The sequence below is a fragment of the Hibiscus syriacus genome, unplaced genomic scaffold, assembly GCF_006381635.1.
Source record: "Hibiscus syriacus cultivar Baekdansim isolate YM2019G1 unplaced genomic scaffold, ASM638163v2 tig00109991_pilon, whole genome shotgun sequence".
Classification (NCBI taxonomy): domain Eukaryota; kingdom Viridiplantae; phylum Streptophyta; class Magnoliopsida; order Malvales; family Malvaceae; genus Hibiscus; species Hibiscus syriacus.
This window is the reverse complement of record NW_024062551.1, coordinates 40,857-61,783: the sequence shown is the minus strand read 5'-3', so window position 1 is coordinate 61,783 and position 20,927 is coordinate 40,857. Positions and strand designations below refer to the sequence as shown.

At 32.4% G+C, this 20,927-nt stretch overlaps 2 pseudogenes; both read left to right on the top strand.

Annotated features, from left to right (window-relative positions):
- Positions 1-3,117: 3,117 nt before the first annotated feature.
- Positions 3,118-5,301, top strand: LOC120212008 (annotated as a pseudogene).
- Positions 5,302-14,572: 9,271 nt separating this feature from the next.
- LOC120212024 lies at positions 14,573-17,972 on the top strand (annotated as a pseudogene).
- The last annotated feature ends 2,955 nt before the right edge of the window (positions 17,973-20,927 follow it).

Here is a 20,927-nt window from a genome sequence, read left to right as displayed (position 1 = left end):
TGTTCTTCGTTTTGGGTAAATTCTTGAGTTTCCGGGCAAGAGTATCAATACTCTTTCAAGAGTATCGAAACTTTGGGTCATAATTTTAAAACTCCCAGAAAGTTTCAAAATTGGGCAAAACAGAATGTTTAAAAGTATTGATACTTATATAAAATATCAAAACTTTTTCAGGAGTTTAGATACTCTTGGGCTAATATTGATACTTTCAGTCTGTTTTGGTCAAAATGTTGCCCGAGAGTCCCTAGACCCATAGTATGACCATAAATGGGATCAAATAGGTGTAAACACTAGAATAAGTGTTAAAGAAGGTGTTTAAGGTTGGGTTAAAATGTATGAAATAGCTATAGGAGTATCAATACCTTCGGTAGGGTATCGATACTGCAGAGAGGGTATTGATATTATAAGGAAAATATCGATGCCAAGGGTATGGTTTGAGCTTTAAAGCACGAGTAAGTGTAGAGGCAAGTGAGTGTATCGATATTGTAAAGCCAGTATCGATACCAAGGTTGAGAAATGGGCTTTAAGTCAAGAGAAAGTATAAAGGTAAGTGAGGTTTCCCAAAATCTTATAATTTTTCTCGAATAAAACTACAAGTGAGAACATTTATTAGTGTTTAATTCAAACGTAGAAACGAGAATAAAGTAGGGTGAAATAAGACTAGCCTTGTTTGAATGCTCGGGAAAACGACCAGGACACCCGAGTTCTTTTAGAAAAGATAGCAGAGTCGAAAGTATAGATTCAGTCCCGATATCCTTAGGGAGTGTGAAAGGCACTTTAAGTTGAATAGTTTGGGTGCAAGGTTCGACACTCAGGGAGTGGGCTAGTCGAGAGTGTGGTTTTAGATACAGAGATTCTGGGGGCCACATTCTTGGTGGACTAGAAGGGTGTGTGAGCTCTGAGATACAAAACCCTCAACCATAGGCCAAGCATAGCAGAACAAACTAGTAGACCAGATAGCAGCAAACTTGATAGCTTGAGCATTTCAGTGATAAACTTTTAGTATGTTTTAGTTGTTAATGTGGCACTGAACTAGTTAGCTCAACTTTCTAATGTTTCTGTGGGTAGGTTAGTAGATCTAGCGGTTAAGAAGCTTTAGAGAGACCGAAGTCCAGACCCACTGTAGAGCAAAGTATGTCATAAGTTTCTTAAATGGCATGTATATTCATGAATTTAGTTTTATTGAGTTGTAAAGTCAGTTAAGAGTTTATATGTAGGTATATATATATATATATTTTTTTTGAGGGCTCTTAGATGTAAAGAGTCGTTTTAAAGTACAAGAAAGTAAGAATAAGTTGGTTAGCCACTTTGGTGGTTTCGTGTGGCATCCTACATCAGTTGACTGTGTGTTGTACTGGTCTAGGGTGTTACACTTCCAAAAAATTTCATTGTCTCTAGGGATTTATTTCCTAAGAAGGAGCCAATTGTATTTCGATTTAGCTGAGAAGCATCCGGAACTATGATGGCTCCAAATGAGTATGTCTTCTTTGGAATGGGCAATAAGAGTCCTCACCATTTTATTTGCATCTTCAATTGAAAGAACCCTTCTAATCTTACCTTTATCCCATCTAGGCACTTTAAGAAGCATGCAGTTTGTGCATTTGATAGAATTGTCCTCGTTGTTGAAATAAGAGTTCATCCAACGAACAAGGAAAAAATCTTCCCATGAGTCAAGAAACATTCTTATCTGGCCAACATATCCAATCCTCTAGAAGTATTATTCTTTTAGAGCCTCATTGGCTTTGGAAATGCTTGCCCAAGCGTGAGTTACCCAATCCCCTAGCTTGGCATCAAAGAATTCCCAGTTAGTGAAATTCCTCACTTTCAACACTCTCACTGTAAGAGAGTATGGATCTTGTAGAATCCTCCAGACCTGAGTACTTAGAATGGCTAAGTTGAAAAGCTTGAGATATCTGAAGCCTAGAACCCTTCTTTTTTAGCTTTACATATCTTGTCCCACGAGACTATAGCTCAACCTCTTTTGTCATGCTTTTCAGACCACCAGAAGGATCAAATCCCTGAAGTGATATCCTCAATGATGTGTCATGGCATAAGTGGGGAAGGCTTGAGCAACCGACTTAAGGAATACCTCACGACCACCAAAAGTAAAAAGATTATTGGTTCATCCCTGTATACATTTAGTGGTTTTGTTTCGTATAAAGCTGAAGGTAATAATATTTCATTTTCCAACCGAAAGTGGCAGACCAATATACGATCCTAGGTCCTCATTCTCGACAACACCAAAGATCTGGAGGATGTTTTCTTGATGCTCCAGCCTCGTATTGTTGCTGAAGTAAATGATGGACTTGTCATAATTGATTTTTGTCCCAAAGATTGTTTATTGGTGTGGAACATGTCTGTCACTCTTCTGGCTTCCTCCAACGAGTTCTTGAAAAAGAGGAGGTTGTCATCGGCGTAAAGAAGATGGGTGATTCTTGGACCTCTGATGCTAGTTTAGACACTTTTGATCATACCTTTTTGATGTGCATCATATCCCCTATCCAAGGTGAAAGAATCCGAAAGCTGACCATTAATTATGATTTGGAAAGTCACAAAACATATGCATTTCTTAATTAACGCAATAAAAGAGTCATTGAAACCTAATTACTCCATGATAGAAAATACAAATTTCCATTCAACCCTATCATAAGCTTTTTTTCATGTCCAATTTGAGTGTTGCCCTTTTATTAAGCATTTTTTTAACCTTTAAGGTAGCAAATAAGCTTATGAGTAACGAAGAAAATTATCATAGATTCGCCTTCCTGGCACAAAACCACATTGATTGACCGCTATACATTTAGGCATTAGAAATTTTAGACGGTTAATAATCACTTTAGACATAATTTTATAAATAACCGTACAGAGACTAATAGGTCTAAAGTTTCTCATTTTTCTAAGGTTGTTAAGCTTAGGGATGATCATAATTAAAGTTCTATTAATGGATTCAAAATCAAACAAACTATTCAAAAGATCAAGACAAAGTTTAATAAGATCGGGCCTTACGATATCCCAAAAAGAACGAAAAAAAGAGCCAGATAGACTATCAATACCTAGGGCTTTTTTTGGTTAATTTGAGAGAATGCAAGAAGAACTTCCTCAACGGTGAACTATTGACAAAGCATGGTATTATCTTCCATTATAACACATCTCTCCATGGTATTGAAGATTGTGGTAGGAGGTTCCACCCTGGATGAGTTGAAGAGAGAGGTAAAGTGCCGGAGGCGATGTCAAAAACTCTATCCTGGTGCTCTACCCTGTGACCTGCATGATCCTGTAACCCTTAAATCCTATTCTTTTTACGTCTCCCAATAGCTCGACCGTGGAAGAAAGATGTGTTCTTATCACTATCCTTGAGCCAAGCCACTCTCGATCCCTACATCCAATAAGCCTCGTCTTTGTCAATCAAAACTTTTAGATCTTTCTTGGCTTGCAAAAGTCTTTCAATTGAGTTGTCTTTGATCGAATCTTTTTCAAGAGGATTTTTTATTTTAAAAAATCGTTAAGTGACACATGTCAAGTTTAGATTTAAAAAAAATTAATAATATTTTATTTTTAAAAAAATTCAAAAAATATAAACATGACACATGTCACTTAAAACTTTTTTTAACGATAAACACCTAATGGAACAGAGAAAAAATTAGGCACATACTTTTAACGAAAAAGTTTGTAGACATCAAAAATTAATTTTATGTATAACTTATACATTTATTTTTGCATTAAGCCAATATGTTATATACAAATATTATTTTGATATAATTTAATGATTATTTATATATTTTAACTAATAAAATTAATACTAAATATTAATATATGGTATTTATTTAAAAAAATAACATTAATGATAATTTTATAAAAAATGTTTGATGATAATAATTTAGTAACTAATGGGTAGCTTACCTAAAAATTATTCTCAGTGTATTAAAGTAAAATAGAATGTATATTTATAGAATAACTATATTTATAGAATGTATATGTGTTTATCGTCAATTGAATAGTGTATATTTTGAATATATGTTACCTTATAAATAGGGATGGGCATGGGTCAAGTTTCGGTAAATCCGGCCTGACCCGAAAATTTTATATCCTTTACTCGACCCGAAAAATATATACCCTCTACCAGACTCAATTTTTTTAGATAAAATCCGAACCCTACCCGACCTAAAATAATAAAATATATTATTTTTATTCAATAAAACAGTGATTTAATTGAAAAAAAATAATATATAAAGGTGTATTATTGTAATTATTCATAAATATATAAGGTAAAATTATATTTTTGAATATCTAACATCCCTTGAAAATTTTTAGAAAAGGATTCCTCATTAATCTAATATATATAACACGAATTGTCTGATGTTCTGATGGATAATGTCGAATTGAATATGTTTCTATGCATTATGAATTTCATCGTTAACTAGATTAAAATTGTTGGTCATGTTATGTTTTATATCTTGTTTCCTATAGGAACTTGCATCGATAAGAAATGCCCGTTCACCAGAATCGTCTCCATCAGGGGGCGTATCTTGGCCGGTACTTGCCACAGTGCCAAGACGGTGAGGACAACCATTGTTCGAGGGAACTACATTTTATCAAGGAATATCAAAGGTATGATCCAACATGTACATTTTTCTTAAGCAAGTGGTAGTTTAGCCTAAACTTTCCATTTCTTTCTTTATTTCAGGTACGAGAAGCGTCGTTCGAACATCCCTGCTCATATTTCTCCATGTCATTATCGGGCAATGCAGGTAACAATTCTAAATCGTTCCATTTGTCAATGAACAATCATATCTGCATAGTTCCGAATTGGCCGTGTTTGTAATTTATTTTCAGGCCGTTGTCGAAGACGTGTGGTTTATCGTTTTGAAAGTGATTTCTGCCGTGTCATCTGGTTGTGGGAAGAAAGCTTTCACCGGAATATAAGTCGAGTGTTTCTTATTTATGTTGTAGCATGGGGTTATAGAAAACCTATAAAGAAGACATTAGAAAGTGGATGAAGTGCCTCTGGATTTGAAGAATTTTTATGGGCTGGAAGTTTCGGTGGCCGTACCATCGTTATCACCGTCGTCAGACGCCGTGCTGGCCGCCACCTCCGATGGCCGTTGACCACCGAATCATCAAGGTTTGCTCGTCTCGACGCCATCAACAAGGTTATAGGATTCATTTAATGAGGGAGAGCCTACATCACAGTAGATCTACGCCAACACCCACAGAATCTTCCATCGTCACCGGTGGTAGTTGAGCTACAAAAACACTTGGTGGACTCGCTCCGATACTGGTAATATAAATCTCAACTTGGATTCATGAAAAAAGGTACTCATCTCCACAAATATCACTGAGGATCCATTATTTTCATATCGAGCCGAGCCTTGTATTTATTTTTGCCTTTCGCCTGCATCGGATCAGAGGATATTTGGCCATTACAAACTATCTTTGGATGATTCTCGGTTCATAAGCTCTTCTTTCACCTATATCACTGTAAATCTACGCCGAGTTTCTTCACATCAGACGTCGTCGCTGGTGGTTTTGAGGTATAAACAACCTTGGTTGTTTCGCTCCGGTTCCAGTAATCTAGATCTGAGTTTTCCCTTATCCACAAAATCGATCGAGATCAGTCCAGCTTGGAATGTATCGATCTCTTTCGGTAGTCGCTGAATCGTCTAGGATCTAAGGTAGGTTGCTCCCGGGGTTATACAATACATTCTCACCTTTGGGATTAGTCAATGGAGAGGCTAGACTTCGGTTAATGGCTCTACCCGAGAGATTTGACTCAAAGATGGCGATTAAGAGGCAACTACGGGTTCTCCAATCACAGCCGGATAATAAAACTTGCATTGATTGTAACCAAAAGAATCCTCAGTGGGCTTCAGTTTCCTACGATGTTGCGAAGGAAACTGTCAAGGTGGGTCTGGTGGGAATCGGAAGTAGCTATTGAGCGGTGGAGGTAGCCGGGGACAGGTGAAGTCGAGATCAAGTGAGGAAATGCATTTGAGATCCTGATTAGAGGCTTCGTCGGTGAATAAGGATACATTTTTTGTAAGAAAAATAGCGGATAATGAATCTAGGCCTGATGGTTTAACTTCTACACAAGGAGGGAAATATGGGATTGGGAAGCTTTCTTTAGTAGCGACATCACCAGCTCATTCTGTCGTAGATGTTGAACACGATGGAAACAAGGAGTTCACCATAAAGGGGTGTTCCGATGACAAGTCTACTGAAGTAGCAAGAATGAGGGGAATCAGGTTTCATAATTGGTGGAAGGAAGGCCACCCAAAAATCCGTAATGGGTACAAAAGTGGTTGTTACACGTTATTTATCAAAATTTACCAGATAAGATCTATTGGAAGAGGTTTGGATCTTTATTTTACACCTATGGTCGAGTTATTGATACTTTCATTCCAAACAAAAGAAATTCAAAAGAGGTTCATTTTGGTTTCATTCGTTTTGAAATAATCGAAGAAGCAAGGAAAGTGACTCAGAAATAAATGGATCTTATATTGACGGCAACAAAATTAGTGTATCTTTGGCTAAATTCAAACCTCGACAGTCTTTTTGAAGAAAGACCTCGATATCTGTTCATCGTAAGTCTGTGATGAAAGTTGTTTCGAGGAATAATCATTGTGAAGTTGAAGGTGTTATGGACGAAGATAAACTTCATGTGTTGAGTAAATGTCTAGTGGGGTGGTGCAAGGACTTTATCAAAATCGATAATCTCGCTAGTCAAATGCAAGCCAAAGGCCTCACTGGTTTCTCGTTAATGAGAGCTGCTGGAAATGCAGTACTAATGATTTTTGTAGACTCTGCTTCATTGAGTAGTGTGAAGAATGATAAATCAGAGACACCCGTAAAGTGGTTCTCCAGAGTTGAAGCTTGGTCAGAGAGTTTGGTGGTAGAATGTCATCGAGTATGGTTAGTTTGCGAGGGCGTTCCTTTTCACGCTTGGAATTGGGATACTTTCAAAAACATTGCAGATAAGTGGGGTAATTTATTAGCAATTGACAAAAGCTATCAGTCACCATTATATTTTGATCGGGCAAAAATACAAATCCTCACAAAGGCTCATATGAGAATTGATGAGTCATTGGAATTGAAGTTCGGTGTTAACTCCTTCAAAATCATGGTGCATGAAATTGAGCCTTTCTTCAAACCAAAGTCTTGGGTCCCTGACGAAGTCGATACTCATTAGATCTCGTTTCTTCAATTGGGGCTTTGATTTAGTTTAAATGGTTGCAGGTGTTGGTTTTCTTTTGTGTTATGTTCTTTTGCGTTATTTTTTATCCTTTTGTTGGAGGTGTAACTTAGAAATAGGGTGATTGTCGATGGGGTTTTTTGGTTGAGGATGTGAGAGTTTTAGGTGTTTCTGGTTTGTTGTAATGGTTTATTTCACCATAGGAGGATATTATGTTTTTTCATATGTTTTGGGTATTATTATTAATAAATTGTGAGGTACTCTTTTCTTCCTTCCAATGTTCGTTAACATACTTTTTAGTATGTGGACGAATACAAAGGGAGTTTTTAATGAGACCTCCAACTTCTATAAAAAAAAGCTTGACTCGATCTGAAGCTCGTGAGCTTAAAATTATCAGGTTTGATCTATGCTCGAACTTGAACCTTAAGTAGCAGAACTGAAAAGGATGAGAAGTTTGAGATGAAAGGATATCTGAAATCAATCAAGAATAAAGTAATGTTCTTGCATAAACATTAAGTTAATCTTAACTTAATACACCCTTAATAAACATTTGTTATTTTTATATGATCACTGCTGTTACTTTTTTTTATATCAAATGTATATTTAATTAATAATTTTAGATCTTATTATTACAATATTTATTTTTATTAATTTTCATTTGTATTCAAACTAATTTTATAGTCTAAGTGAGTTAATCTTTACTTTTGATTTCTCTCAATCCAATGATACTAAAAATGTGTAAAACTAAAAGAGTTTTACATGACGTAAGTGGATGAATAAATTGAACTTTAATTAACTAAATAATAATATTAGTTTACATTTCAATTTGTTGTATCTCCCCTAAATTGTAGTATAATTAGTTTATTTAAAATTATATTATTTCAATTTAGTTAAAAATCTTTAAAAGATACTCCTTCAATTTAACTTACGAATAAATAAATAATTCAACAAATTAAGTGGTTTCAATGGCTATCGGACATTATTCTTAAAGGACTAAAGATTGAGTAGTTATGTATGTAAGATATTTGTTGATGTGAATAAATTAAAAAAATTATGAATAATTAATACTTTATAATCATATAATTTTAAAAAAGAATAAATAATTTTATAGGGACATCTAGATTTTATGTTAAGTGATTTTAGTGATTAAAGAGTGTTGTTGTCTTTAAAGATCTTAAGTTTGAACAGCTCCACCGACGTCTATAGGGTGTGTGAGTTATTAATGGTTAAGAAATTTTTTTAAAAAACACTACATTGTAATTGCTTCTGACAATTAAAAAAATATATTAAAAATTTAAGAATACCAAATTATAAAATTTCAACCATACAATATTAGATTATTAATAAAAATATAAAAATATTTAAATCATATAAAAATTTAATTTTTTTCAAGTACAATCGCGTTCCAATATTCGTAGATTTATCTCTAATTTCGACAAAGTTCTTTGATGAATTTGGCGGTTCACCTTCCCTAAAAAGTGTTTTATATTTTTTCTTTTAGAGTAATTTCATCTGTATGACATAAATTTCTCTGCTTTTATAGTATGTTTTTATCTGCCTTTTGACACTTTTTTTTAAATTTTCTTATAGGATTAGATTTGATTTGATATCTCTACGACTGACCAATATGGTGCTCATTTGTTATTTCATTGATCTTCTCTGTTTTGGACCCTCGAATTAGATTTGGATTCGTAATTTGCGATCGCAGATAATTATCTCGTGATGTTTGACTGTGATTTACGTTTTTTCAGTGATCTTTCAGTAATTTAAATATCTTACTGTGATTTATTTGTCGTTGCAATCATATATGTTCGTATCTACTCGTTGTTTGAGTTTTTCTTGATGAGATTTTTATATCTTCCATATATGGTCCTAAGAATATCTCAATTATGTATCAAATTTACGATTTTTGTCGTAAATGTTATTGTTATTTTATATTTTTCTTATTAATTAAGAAAATTAATTTTTTTTATTTCAAAAAAATAACAAATTACAGGTTAGCATCCAAAATTAAAAAAGAAAAAAAATAGGAAGAACGTTACAAGTAATAACCTAATACTTAAACCAACAGTAGAGCGGTCGGTTAGAATTAATCATATTAAAGTTCTAGAACAAGAGAGTAAAAAAAAAAACATAATACGCAAAGATATTACGGATGGACAACATGAGTCCGCGTTTTGATACCCAAAAATACAGATTCCTAACCATTCTCAACCATACGTAATATAAGGTCTATATGGGGTGTAAACGAGCCGAGTCGAGCTTGAGTATTGTTGAGCTCGACTCGACTCGACTCGAAAACTCTGAAATTGAGTTCGACTCGACTCGACTCGACTCGAAAACTCGTGAGCTTAAAATTTTCAAGCTCGACTCGAACTCGAAATCCTGAACTGAAGTTCGTGAGCAGCTCGAAAAGGCTCGAAATGGAGAAAAAAAATTCTTAAACTTAACTCGATTGAAGCCTCAAACTCGAACCTAAACCTTAAATGCATGAAAATCTTAATATATTCTCTTTAAAAAAATCAATACATAAATATTAATAATTTTAATATTTTTTTTAAAAAATATATAATCTTATATATTATATTGTCGAGCTGCTCACAAGCTTTTCGAGTCGAGTATCAAGTAGCTCGTTTCGGCTCGTTAAGAATTCGAGTCGAGCTCGAGCTCGAGTCGAGTCCATTCGATCCGAGTATTTATCGAGCATTGATCGAATCGATCTCGAATAACTCACGATCTGTCTCGTCTCATTTACAACCATAGTTAGAATTAACCATATTAAAGTTCTAGAACAAGAGAGTAAAAAAAAACATAATACGCAAAGATATTACGGATGGACAACATGAGTCCGCGTTTTGATACCCAAAAATACAGATTCCTAACCATTCTCAACCATACGTAATATAAGGTCTATATGGAGTCAAATAACAATTAGATCAAATGGATTTTGATTTTCTATTTTATTTTTACTACCAGCTTTATTAGATAAAATTTACTGTAAATTATAGGCATAATACTAAAAATAACCCCTAATATTTATTAAAATGAGCATCTTGGCCCATATTTTTTGAGCATCTTGCCCCCCCCCAACGTTTTACTTTGGAGCAAAAAACTCTACCTATAGATGAAAATCATTAGTTAACATATAATTAACGCTCCAAAATAGGAATCTTTTTCAACCGGAAATGAAATGTTGAATGCTAAAATGACACAAAAAATAAGGGACAAATTGATTCTTCCGTCGAATGTTAAGAGTCTTTTTGTCTTAAAATGAAACGTTATAAGCCAAAATACTCTAAAAATAGAATGAGGAAAAAATTAACATTTTAATAAATATTGGAGGCTAATTTTGACATTATGCCTAAATTATAATACTAAAAGCATGACGAAATTTAGTATTATTTATTGAAAATCATTTAAATATTCGAATTTATGAAATGTGTGAGATAATAATAAGTTTGTCTTGTCGATGGTTGATTATTCATCTTTTTTTTTTTTAAATTTGGATAGAGAATTACGATCGATAAGAGAAAGATCATTGGTCAGTGTTCCATTGTGAAAGGGAAATTACCATGAGAAGAAGATATGTTGTCTAGATTATAGAAGGTTTCAATCCCCCTATCAACCTTAGTTGAGGGTATTTATAGTGGTCTTCAACTGGGAGCGTCATATATAGGGTCATTTTAATTATTCGCATGTTAACAAGTAAGATAGATCTGATAGTCAGATCTTGAATTTTGTCCTTATATGTAATATGGGTTTATCAGAAATTATGTCTAGAGGTCTTGTTTATGTGTTATAAGCCCATCTCAAGATTGATGACACTCTCATTTTAGGAAGTCATGGATCTTTTAACAATTTCAATGGATGGAAGAGTTAATCCAAAATTTTTGACTAATAAAAATTTGATAATTTCTAAGATCATATCTGAAAAGATAATAATAAATTATAATTAGTTATGGTGGTTAACTAAAATTAAAATGATTTTATTCAAAATTTTATAAACAATTAAAATGATATTAAAATTTATTATCATCATTTTATTTCCCCCTAAAAATTAGATATTTCAATCTTCCATACAAAAATTTAATTTCCTTTTCTCTTCATTGAAAGTGAGATTCTTCACAACTCTTTTACCAAAAGGCAAATATAATGGTCCAACGAAAAATAAATAAACTTTGGAGTTAGTGTTCATAGGTAATTATGTTGTATGACATCTTAATATAAGATTAAGGAAAGACGTTACAAGAAATGTTAATATTTTTTTAACATTTCCGGTAGAGCGCTACTTAAAATGTTATTTTTTTATGTCGAAAATGTTAATTTTACTACCTAAAATGAATATTTTTAGTAGAAAAAATAACATTTTGAATAACGCTCTACCGAAAATATTAAAAAAATATTAACATTTTCTATAACTTCTTTTCTTAACCTTATATTGAGTTGTCTTTCCTTAGACATTCCCGGTGTGTATGAGACAAAATCTTCATCATTAAATGTTGAATCTTTGAACAAATCTATAGAAACACAACAAAATAAAGATATTTTTTAAAAATAGATATTATAATTTTAATGAAAAACACATTTGATTTTTTGTGTATTGTAAAATTTTAATTCTATAATAAAGGTAGTTTTATTTTTATTTATAAAAATAATGTTATTTATCTGATTAAGCATGAAAAATTCAACTTTTAATTTTATATATTTTCTACTGTCCGTTTATTTAGTCGAACGAAGTGTTAGGTCTTTTAAATATTTGAATTTTGATATTATGAATAAATAAAATTAATTTAAGAGTGTTTTACTTTTGCAATATCTGTTTTGGACTAATTGACTAATCAAACATACATAAGTATTTGACAAAAAGAAATAATTTTTTTAATTTTTCCGTGTCAGTCTTATTCCATATATTCTATATTTTCTTATTCACATAATAATGATAAAAATAAATATATATTTTCTTAGAGTTAATTGTATTATATGTCCCTAAACTATGATCCTTATTTTAAATTAGTCCTTAAAATTTTAAACATTCCAATTTCATCCCAAAACTATGACTTTCATTCTAAATTAGTCCTTAAATTTTTGAACATTCTAATTTCATCCACATAATGTGAATACCATTCTAAATTAGTCCCTAATGTTGTGCATATTCAACTTTATACCCGAACCCATCCAAATATGTAATCCATTTCAACCATAATTTAACCTAAATTTTATTTTTTTACAAAAAAAATAATAATATAACTTGGTCTAATGATTTTATTAACAAGGAACGCGATTAGTATACACATATAATTTAGTTACATGAAATATTTAAAAAATTTAGGGACCTTTTAGATTAAAGGTCATAGTTTGGGGATGAAAATGAAGCGTTGAAAGTTTGAGGACTAATTTAGAATGATAGTATTAGTTTAGGTATGAAATTGTAATGTTTAAAAGTTTAGGGACTAATTTAAAATGAGAGTCATAAATTAAGGACATATGATGCAATTAACTCTTTTTTTTTTGTGGTAAATATCCATGATTAAATGTTTTATTATTAAAAAGTATTAAAAACCAACCAAAGATTGTCAAACAACAATAAAAAAATATCTTTTCATAAAAATCCAAAAATGGCAATTTATAAAATTACAAAATTACAAAATATTTTTTAAAATAAAATAAATTTCTATATAATTTTTTTCTTCTGAATTTACATTATACTATTGATCATATTCATCTTATTTGTGCGGAAGATATATTGAATTTCAAGCTTGCGTAATTTTTTTTTACCAAGTCTTAATATTTATGCTTCAATTACTTGATAAAATATATATATTTTTTTAATTTTACTTTAGGCTTGATTTTACAAATCATCAATTTTTTAAATTATTAGTCATCATTTTTTCTTTACACCCCTCTTATATTTTATGTCCTAAATCATTAAAATAAGAGTTAATTTTATAATTAAATTTAAAAAATAATCTTCATATTTTTAATTTAGGGGTTTTTTGGTAAATTTCCTTGGATAGAGCATTGATTTTTTTTTATTTGGGGTTGAACATTTTTTACTCTTCCAATTAGGATAAATACTATAGTACTTTAGGAAGATGCTTGGATCACCCGACGTCTTCGCCTTGCTTCATGTCTTTCGTTGAAGACGCATTGTGATCCTAGTATCTTTCTAAAGCACTATAGTAAACACCTTGCTTGAATGAATAAAATCTACACCATTGTTTACATAAACATCCATTTTTTCTCATCCCTACTGAAACAAATTTCTGGGGATTTCCTATTGCTCGGTCGAAACCCTGAGCAACTAGGGACTTGAGGTTTCGAGTCATGGATAATTCATCCCATTCAATTTGAATAATTATGTGTAATTCATCTCGATTGATTTGAACAGAGAGTTATGAAAGACTTAAAAGATTGACAAAAATTTGGAGGACCAATTAGCATTTAATGGCACAATTGGGTTGACTAAAATAATTAGGGAAATTATTAAGCATCCTTAATGCTATTATGCCAAGCCTTTTAATTGGATTTCACTGTGCGATCAAATGAAACAATTGAATGACATCATATAACAATTTATTATATAAGATAGATCACACTAAATATGATATAATTTAGGGGTGATTTCACCCGACCTCAACCTGACTCGATTTTTTGAGATAAAACTCTATCTCGATCTGATCCGAAATAAATATATTTATAAATGATATTATTTTTATTCAATAAAAATAAGGATCTAATTGAAAATATATATATAGAGAGAGAATTATTATTGTGACTACACCTAAATATATAAGGTAAATTTATATTATTTTTCGGATCAAGTCGGATCAAATATTTTTCACTATAAATCTAACTTGACTCGAATATATTTTCTAAAAAATCCGATCAGCCCCAAAACTCATTTTTTATAAAAGATTCTGAACCAATCGAGTCAGATCGGATAAGAATCCATCGAATTCGGATATAGTGCCTATCCCTAAACATCTTTGTAAAATAATTAATTAAGTACTCTTAAAAACAACATGAAATTCACATCTTTTTACAATTATAATAAAATAATTGTGTGGACCCTCCCTCTTTTGTCTCACAATTCAATTTAGCCACCTAACCCCTACAAAAATTACAAATTTAGGTTCAAACAGCCCTTTAGACCAACTAATTTAATTTTAGTTTTCAAAACAAGCAAGTTAATTGAAGATTAAGTTTGATTATAAAATGACAGGTAAATTCATTGTGAAGATTCTGCCAAAGAAAAGAGGAAGTTGGTGGATGATGAAGGCTTTAACAAACATTAACAAGGAGTAATTTTCAGCCACGTTTTTCATTAAGAAAAATCTGGGTTTCTCTGTTCATTCACCATTATAATCTGTAAATATAAGCAAGGCAAGGTCAACCAATGCCAAAATATATGCCGTCTGCTCCATTATTTTCCTTTTGATTCTTTCACTTTTTCTCTCCTTTTTTACCTGGAGTTGAAACCAAGAACTTTATTATTACCCTTTCTTTTTGTTATCAACAGTATTATCATCATCATCATCATGTGTGTTAAAGATGCAGAGCAGGTAAGCCATGAAATGGAGGACCTTGGTGACAGCACCGACAACAAAAAGGCTTGGCCTTTGCTTTCTGGGGGTGATTTTTTGTGTACCCAGGTGGAGAATAGTGGCAGCAATCAAGTTAGTACCCCAATTTCATTTATGGGTTTTAGTTTTTTTGGTTCGAAGTTGAGATTTTTGTTGCTGTAAATGTGTTCTTGGCAGGCAATCATTAAGCTTCATATAAAATGGCCAATCTCTTCTTTTCTTGCATATACGCTTTGTTGTTCTATACTTATAATTGCATGTTTCATGAATTAACACATTTACATCAGCTACTTTGATCGTTTCTTCCTTGGTTCTTGGTCAATGGGTGCACGTTCAAATACCTATGTAAACATCGATCTCGAAACCGGAACCTCCAGAGATAATAATCATATCTTTAATCACTGAGGTCGTTTAGTCCATGTACCTTTGTAAATTTTAACCACTGAACTCGCTTAGTTCATACTCATGAAATTTTGTAATTCAACGTCTTCAAATTTCTAAATTCATACCCCTAATATAAAATTTGCATCCGTCCCTAACCGGAGACCCCTTTATTCCTTTGTTAATGTGTTCAATACAATTTCTTCCGCATATGTTGTATGCTTGTAATTAATTGGACTTTTAGGTTGTCAACAGAAGGTAAAGAAAATAGGAGCGGGTTGGGTAAGATATACCAATTGTTTAGCTGGATCAAATTTTTTTCTTTGTTTGGTAATGCCTTAATTAGTTGAAATTTAACATTTTCTTTTTTAAAAATAAAAAAAATAAATTGTGTTTAGATTTATACCATGTGTTTATCCTGTTCTGATTGAAAAAAAAAACCCATGAGATTGGTAGGTGGCAGCGAGCTTTATTCACCTAGTTGCTCTGCGTTTGTGAGTATGTGCATAATTTAGCCTTATATAATCTGCAGGGTGTTCAATGGCAATGGAACTGGTATTCGTGCTTTTAGATTGTTTGTAGAACTATTGATCATTACATACAGCACATTCATATCTTAGGCATTGTGGCTGGATAGGCTTAAGTTTCCTTTGTTTCGTCGCCATCCTGGACAATGCTTCTTTGTAAACTAGTGATCATTATAGTCAGCACATTCAATCTTAGGCAGGTGTAGGTGGATTGGCTTAAGTTTTCTTTATTTCGTCGTCTTCCTCGACAATGCTTCTTTGTAGAACTATTGATCATTATAGTCAGCACATTCATATCTTAGGCAGTTGTGGCTGGATAGGCTTAAGTTTCCTTTATTTCGTCTTCTTCTTCGACAATGCTTCTTTGTAGAACTATTGATTGATATAGTCAGAACATTCATATCTTAGGCAGTTGTGGCTGGATTGGATTAAGTTCCTTTATTCCGTCGTTTTCCTTGACGATGCTTCTTTGTAGGACTATTGATCGATATAGTCAGATCAGAACATTCATATCTTAGGCAGGTGTGGCTGGATTGGTTTAAGTTCCTTTATTCCGTGTCTTCCTCGACAATGCTTCTTTGTAGAACTATTGATCGATATAGTCAGAACATTCATTTTTAGGCAGTTGTGGCTGGATTGGATTAAGTTCCTTTATTCCGTCGTCTTCCTCGACAATGCTTCTTTGTAGAACTATTGATCATTATAGTTGGCACATTCATATCTTAGGCAGGTGTAGCTGGATTGGCTTAAGTTCCTTTATTCCGTCGTCTTCCTCGACAATGCTTCTTTGTATAACTAAGTACAGTCAGCACATTCATATCTGAGGCAGTTGTAGCTGGATTGGCTTAAGTTCCTTTGTTTCGTCGTCTTACTTAACAATGCTTATGGTAATTTTCTGATATTATCGTTCTCATTTTGTGTTTCATTCAGCTTGAAAGTATTTCCGAGGATGCAGTTGCCACAGATAGAAAACATAGCCCGTTGACGAATTTTGTCCCGGCTCTTCGGTCGGGAGAGTGGTCTGACATAGGGGGTCGTTCGTATATGGAGGACACTCATATATGCATTGCGGACTTGGCTAAGACATTTGGCTGTAGTTTAATGAGTGAAGATGCTGTTTCCTTCTACGGCGTAAGTTTGTAAACCGTCTTTGTCCGGTTGGACTTTCCAATATCCTCTGCCTTTAGTCACAAGAAAGTGTAACATTCTGTTTTCGACATGAAAAACAGGTTTTTGATGGGCACGGAGGAAAGGGTGCATCTCATTTTGTCCATGAACATTTGCCGAGAGTAATCGTCGAAGACGCGGATTTTCCTTTAGAACTCGAGAAAGTAGTCACCAGGTCATTCATGGAGACTGATGCTGCCTTTGCAAAGTCATGCTCTCTCGAGTCTACTCTTGCTTCTGGCACTACTGCTCTGACTGCAATGATATTTGGGAGGTAAGCCACTTTCGAAACCCTTTTCCAGATGGCCTTGCACCCAATCCGGTATGTGCGAGTTCGTAAACTTAACCGATCCTAGAGTCTTTCGAGCGTGCATGTAATGTTTTCATTTGACAGGTCTTTACTTGTGGCAAATGCTGGGGATTCTAGGGCGGTACTATCGCGGTGCGGAAAAGCTATAGAGATGTCGAAGGATCACAGGCCTTGTTGCATGAGGAGAGAATACGGATCGAGTCTCTAGGCGGATTCATCGACGACGGTTACCTAAACGGTCAACTGGGTGTCACTCGGGCATTAGGTGACTGGCACCTTGAAGGTATGAAAGAAACGGTGAGCGCATTGGCCCTCTAAGTGCTGAACCAGAGCTCAAAATGATAACATTGACAAAGAAGACGAGTTTCTGATCATCGGTAGCGACGGAATATGGGACGTATTCACCAGTCAAAACGCCGTAGATTTCACGAGAAGACGGCTCCAGGAGCACAACGACGTGAAGCGCTGTTGCAAAGAAATAGTCGAGGAAGCGATAAAAAGAGGAGCGACGGACAACGTGACGGTTGTTGTGGTGAGTTTTCACTCGGAGCCGCCTCCCCCGTCCGTCACCATGCAGAGGGCAAGAGTCGGGAGAAGTATATCAGCCGAGGGTCTTCAAAGTCTCAAATTTCACCTGGAAGGTTAGAACTCTTCCACATTCTGTTCATCACTTCGATACGCGGCACACGAATCGGTCGAAGATCACACTTGGATGTTCAGGTAGGATCTTCATGTATATAAACATTCAACAATAGGGGAAACAGAAATGGAAAAAGAATTAAGTCATTGAATTATGATTTAATAGCTTAAATTCTCTTCTCTGATCATTCTTATTGGCTTCTGATGAAGCTCTTGGATAATTTGAAGAACAGAATTGATCTGCACATATGGAGCACAGTTGATTGTAAACAGAAATAATGCCCTTATTGTACTTCTTTTAGAAATATATACACATACAAGTACGATTTATTTGCGCGATATAAAACTTTTTAGTTTTTCACTAATTTAGGATTATCGGGATTATCGAACGAACGTTATCTCATTTCTAAAATAAAATAAATCATATTTCTTAATCATCGATAATGCATGCATATATTAATGAGTCTTATTTTTTAAATTTTAAAATATATGGATAACTGAACTTATAGATCTTCGATATTCTATTGTTTATAAATTCAGATAAAATTATCATTTCTGTTTAAAAATTAGGGTAAATTATAAATTTCATCTCTGGACTTTAGTGTCTCTCTTATTTTATTCACTGAACTTTAAAACATTTCAATTTTCTCACTGAATTGTAGGGTTTTTTTTGTCACGAAATTTTATTTTCTATCCTATTTAACGGCCGAATGATTAAAAAAAACCCAATGTATTAAGTTATTTGAGGAAATTAAAAATATTTAAAGTACAATGAGTAAAAAAGAGAGAGTAAAATCAAGTTATCAAATTTGTAATTACGTATAAATGATAAACTCGATCCTCATGGGATCCCTTGCACGTGTGGTTCGGCATTTTCATGGCACGTGGGGATGCCCAGCTTTACGTTTGTTCATTTCTTCCATATTTCTTTTTCTCTTTCTTTGATATATACATAAATTTATATTTGAATTTAAGAAAGGCTTACATCTATATTTTTATATATTTATTTTTATATATTTTTATTGAGTTTATGCCACATATTAATTAGATATTAATTCAATTGAAAAAATATATATTTCATTTAGTAATAATTTATTATTGTAACAACATTTTTATAATTTTCATGTTTTTATATGACTTTTATATAAAACAATTAAAAATATCATTACTTTAGATTTTTCAAGTTGATTCTTTTATAATTCAAGTATTTTTTATAATTTTTTTTGTAATCCAAGTAATTTTTTTATATTTTATTGATGATTTACTTTTATGTTCTTAAAATTTTATAATTTTATACCCTTAAATTTTTAATATAGTTTCTTAAATATGTACCATTTATATAAAATCGTACGTTGGTTACTATAATATTCTTTAAATAATTTAAGGTGATTACATGACAATATCTGTTAAAATCTTTTTTTAGCCATTGACAACGTACACACATTAGCAGAGGCAACTATCTTTATAAATAGGATAAATTACGTGTTTAGTATATAAACTATCAATTTTAGTTTATTTTAGTACTTAAAATTTCAATTTTTTTAAAATCATACCTAAAGTTTTTTTTGTTTCATTTTAGTATCCCACCTTTAAAATTTTTTGTTTTTGTTTTATTTTAGTATCCGTTCAAAATTTAACGTTAAGTTTTGAAAAAATGGAAAGTTTAGGTATTAAAACAGGCTAAACTGATGGTTTAGATACTAAAAATGTTAAGTTTTTATCATCGTGGTATTAAAATGAAATGAAAACTAAACGTTAGGTATAATTTTGAAAAAATTAAAATTTAGGTACTAAAACATACTAAAATTGATAGCTTAGGTACTAAATACATAGTTTACCCTTATAAATATTACTAGAGAAGATTAAAGAAGTAATTATTCAACCCCTCCTACTCTACATTTTTGAACAAATTGTTTAAGAAACACAAGATGTGGCAAGCTGTGACGGAGGGAAAAGAACAAAACTAGGAGGTTTCCAATTAATTGGGAAGTGTAATTAGAAAACCCCAAGGTTAGCTCTTGGAAGGAGCTTAAAGGCAAAACAAGCAGGTAGGTCAAAAAATTAATTAATGAGTTGAACTAGGTTAGTGCTCGATGAGTAGGAGGGAGGGACGGGTGAGGACAGTCGTCTCCAGACATAAAATTTTACGTCTGTCCGTGGTCGGTCTAATTGTTGTCTTTATAAAGACCAAATTATTGTTGGAAAGCCACAATGTTGAGATTAGTGGAGCGGTTGTCTGAGTCCTAAAATTCCATGTTGGTTTCCTCGTACATGTCTGTGTTTTTAGCTTTCTTCTTCATCAGGTTGCTGCAATGGAAGCAATGCAGATTAATGGCGTTTACCCTTAAAAACTGAGCCCCCACTGTATTCGCTTCCATTTTATATGATATCCTTATAATTCAACAAAATATAGTCTAGAACATGTAACATTAATGAAAATAATTATGGATTGAGTTGAGTTGAGTTCGATCGATATTTTCTTAGTATAATACATCAGAATACTTAGGTTTAAATATGTTTAAACGCTACTTAGGTTATGAGTTCTAGACCCACTAGGAGCACTCAAGAGATAGACACAAGATTTAGTTTATTTATGATTTATGATTTTATCTTTATTAATTTATTATTTATGTTATTTTTTAATATTTTATTTAATAATTATATCAAAATATAATTAATAAATTAATTATTATAATTATTAAAAATTATACATTGTTTCAAATAACAGAAGCGGATTTATTTTTTAAAAAAGATTCATGAATGATAATTATTATTTTTATCCTTTGTTTTATTTTAATTTTTTAAAATATTTTTTTTATGTAAATACATGTTAATATGTGAAAGTTAATTTCAATTTCATTACATGTATTAACTTTGAGATGAATTTATTTATTTCACTTTTCCCATTATTTTCTTGTCTTATATATTTTAATCAACTTCTTTTCTGTTAAAGTCTTCTAAATAATGGTTATTAATTAATTTTTAACTGAAAAATCATAAAGATTAATATAATTGAATTAAATGGAAATTTAAATTACTTAATTTTATTTATAAAGGCAATTATCAACGCCTTAGTTAAGGCCTCTTGGAGAACATATATATTTAGGGATGAGTATGGGTCGGGTTTCATCCAACCC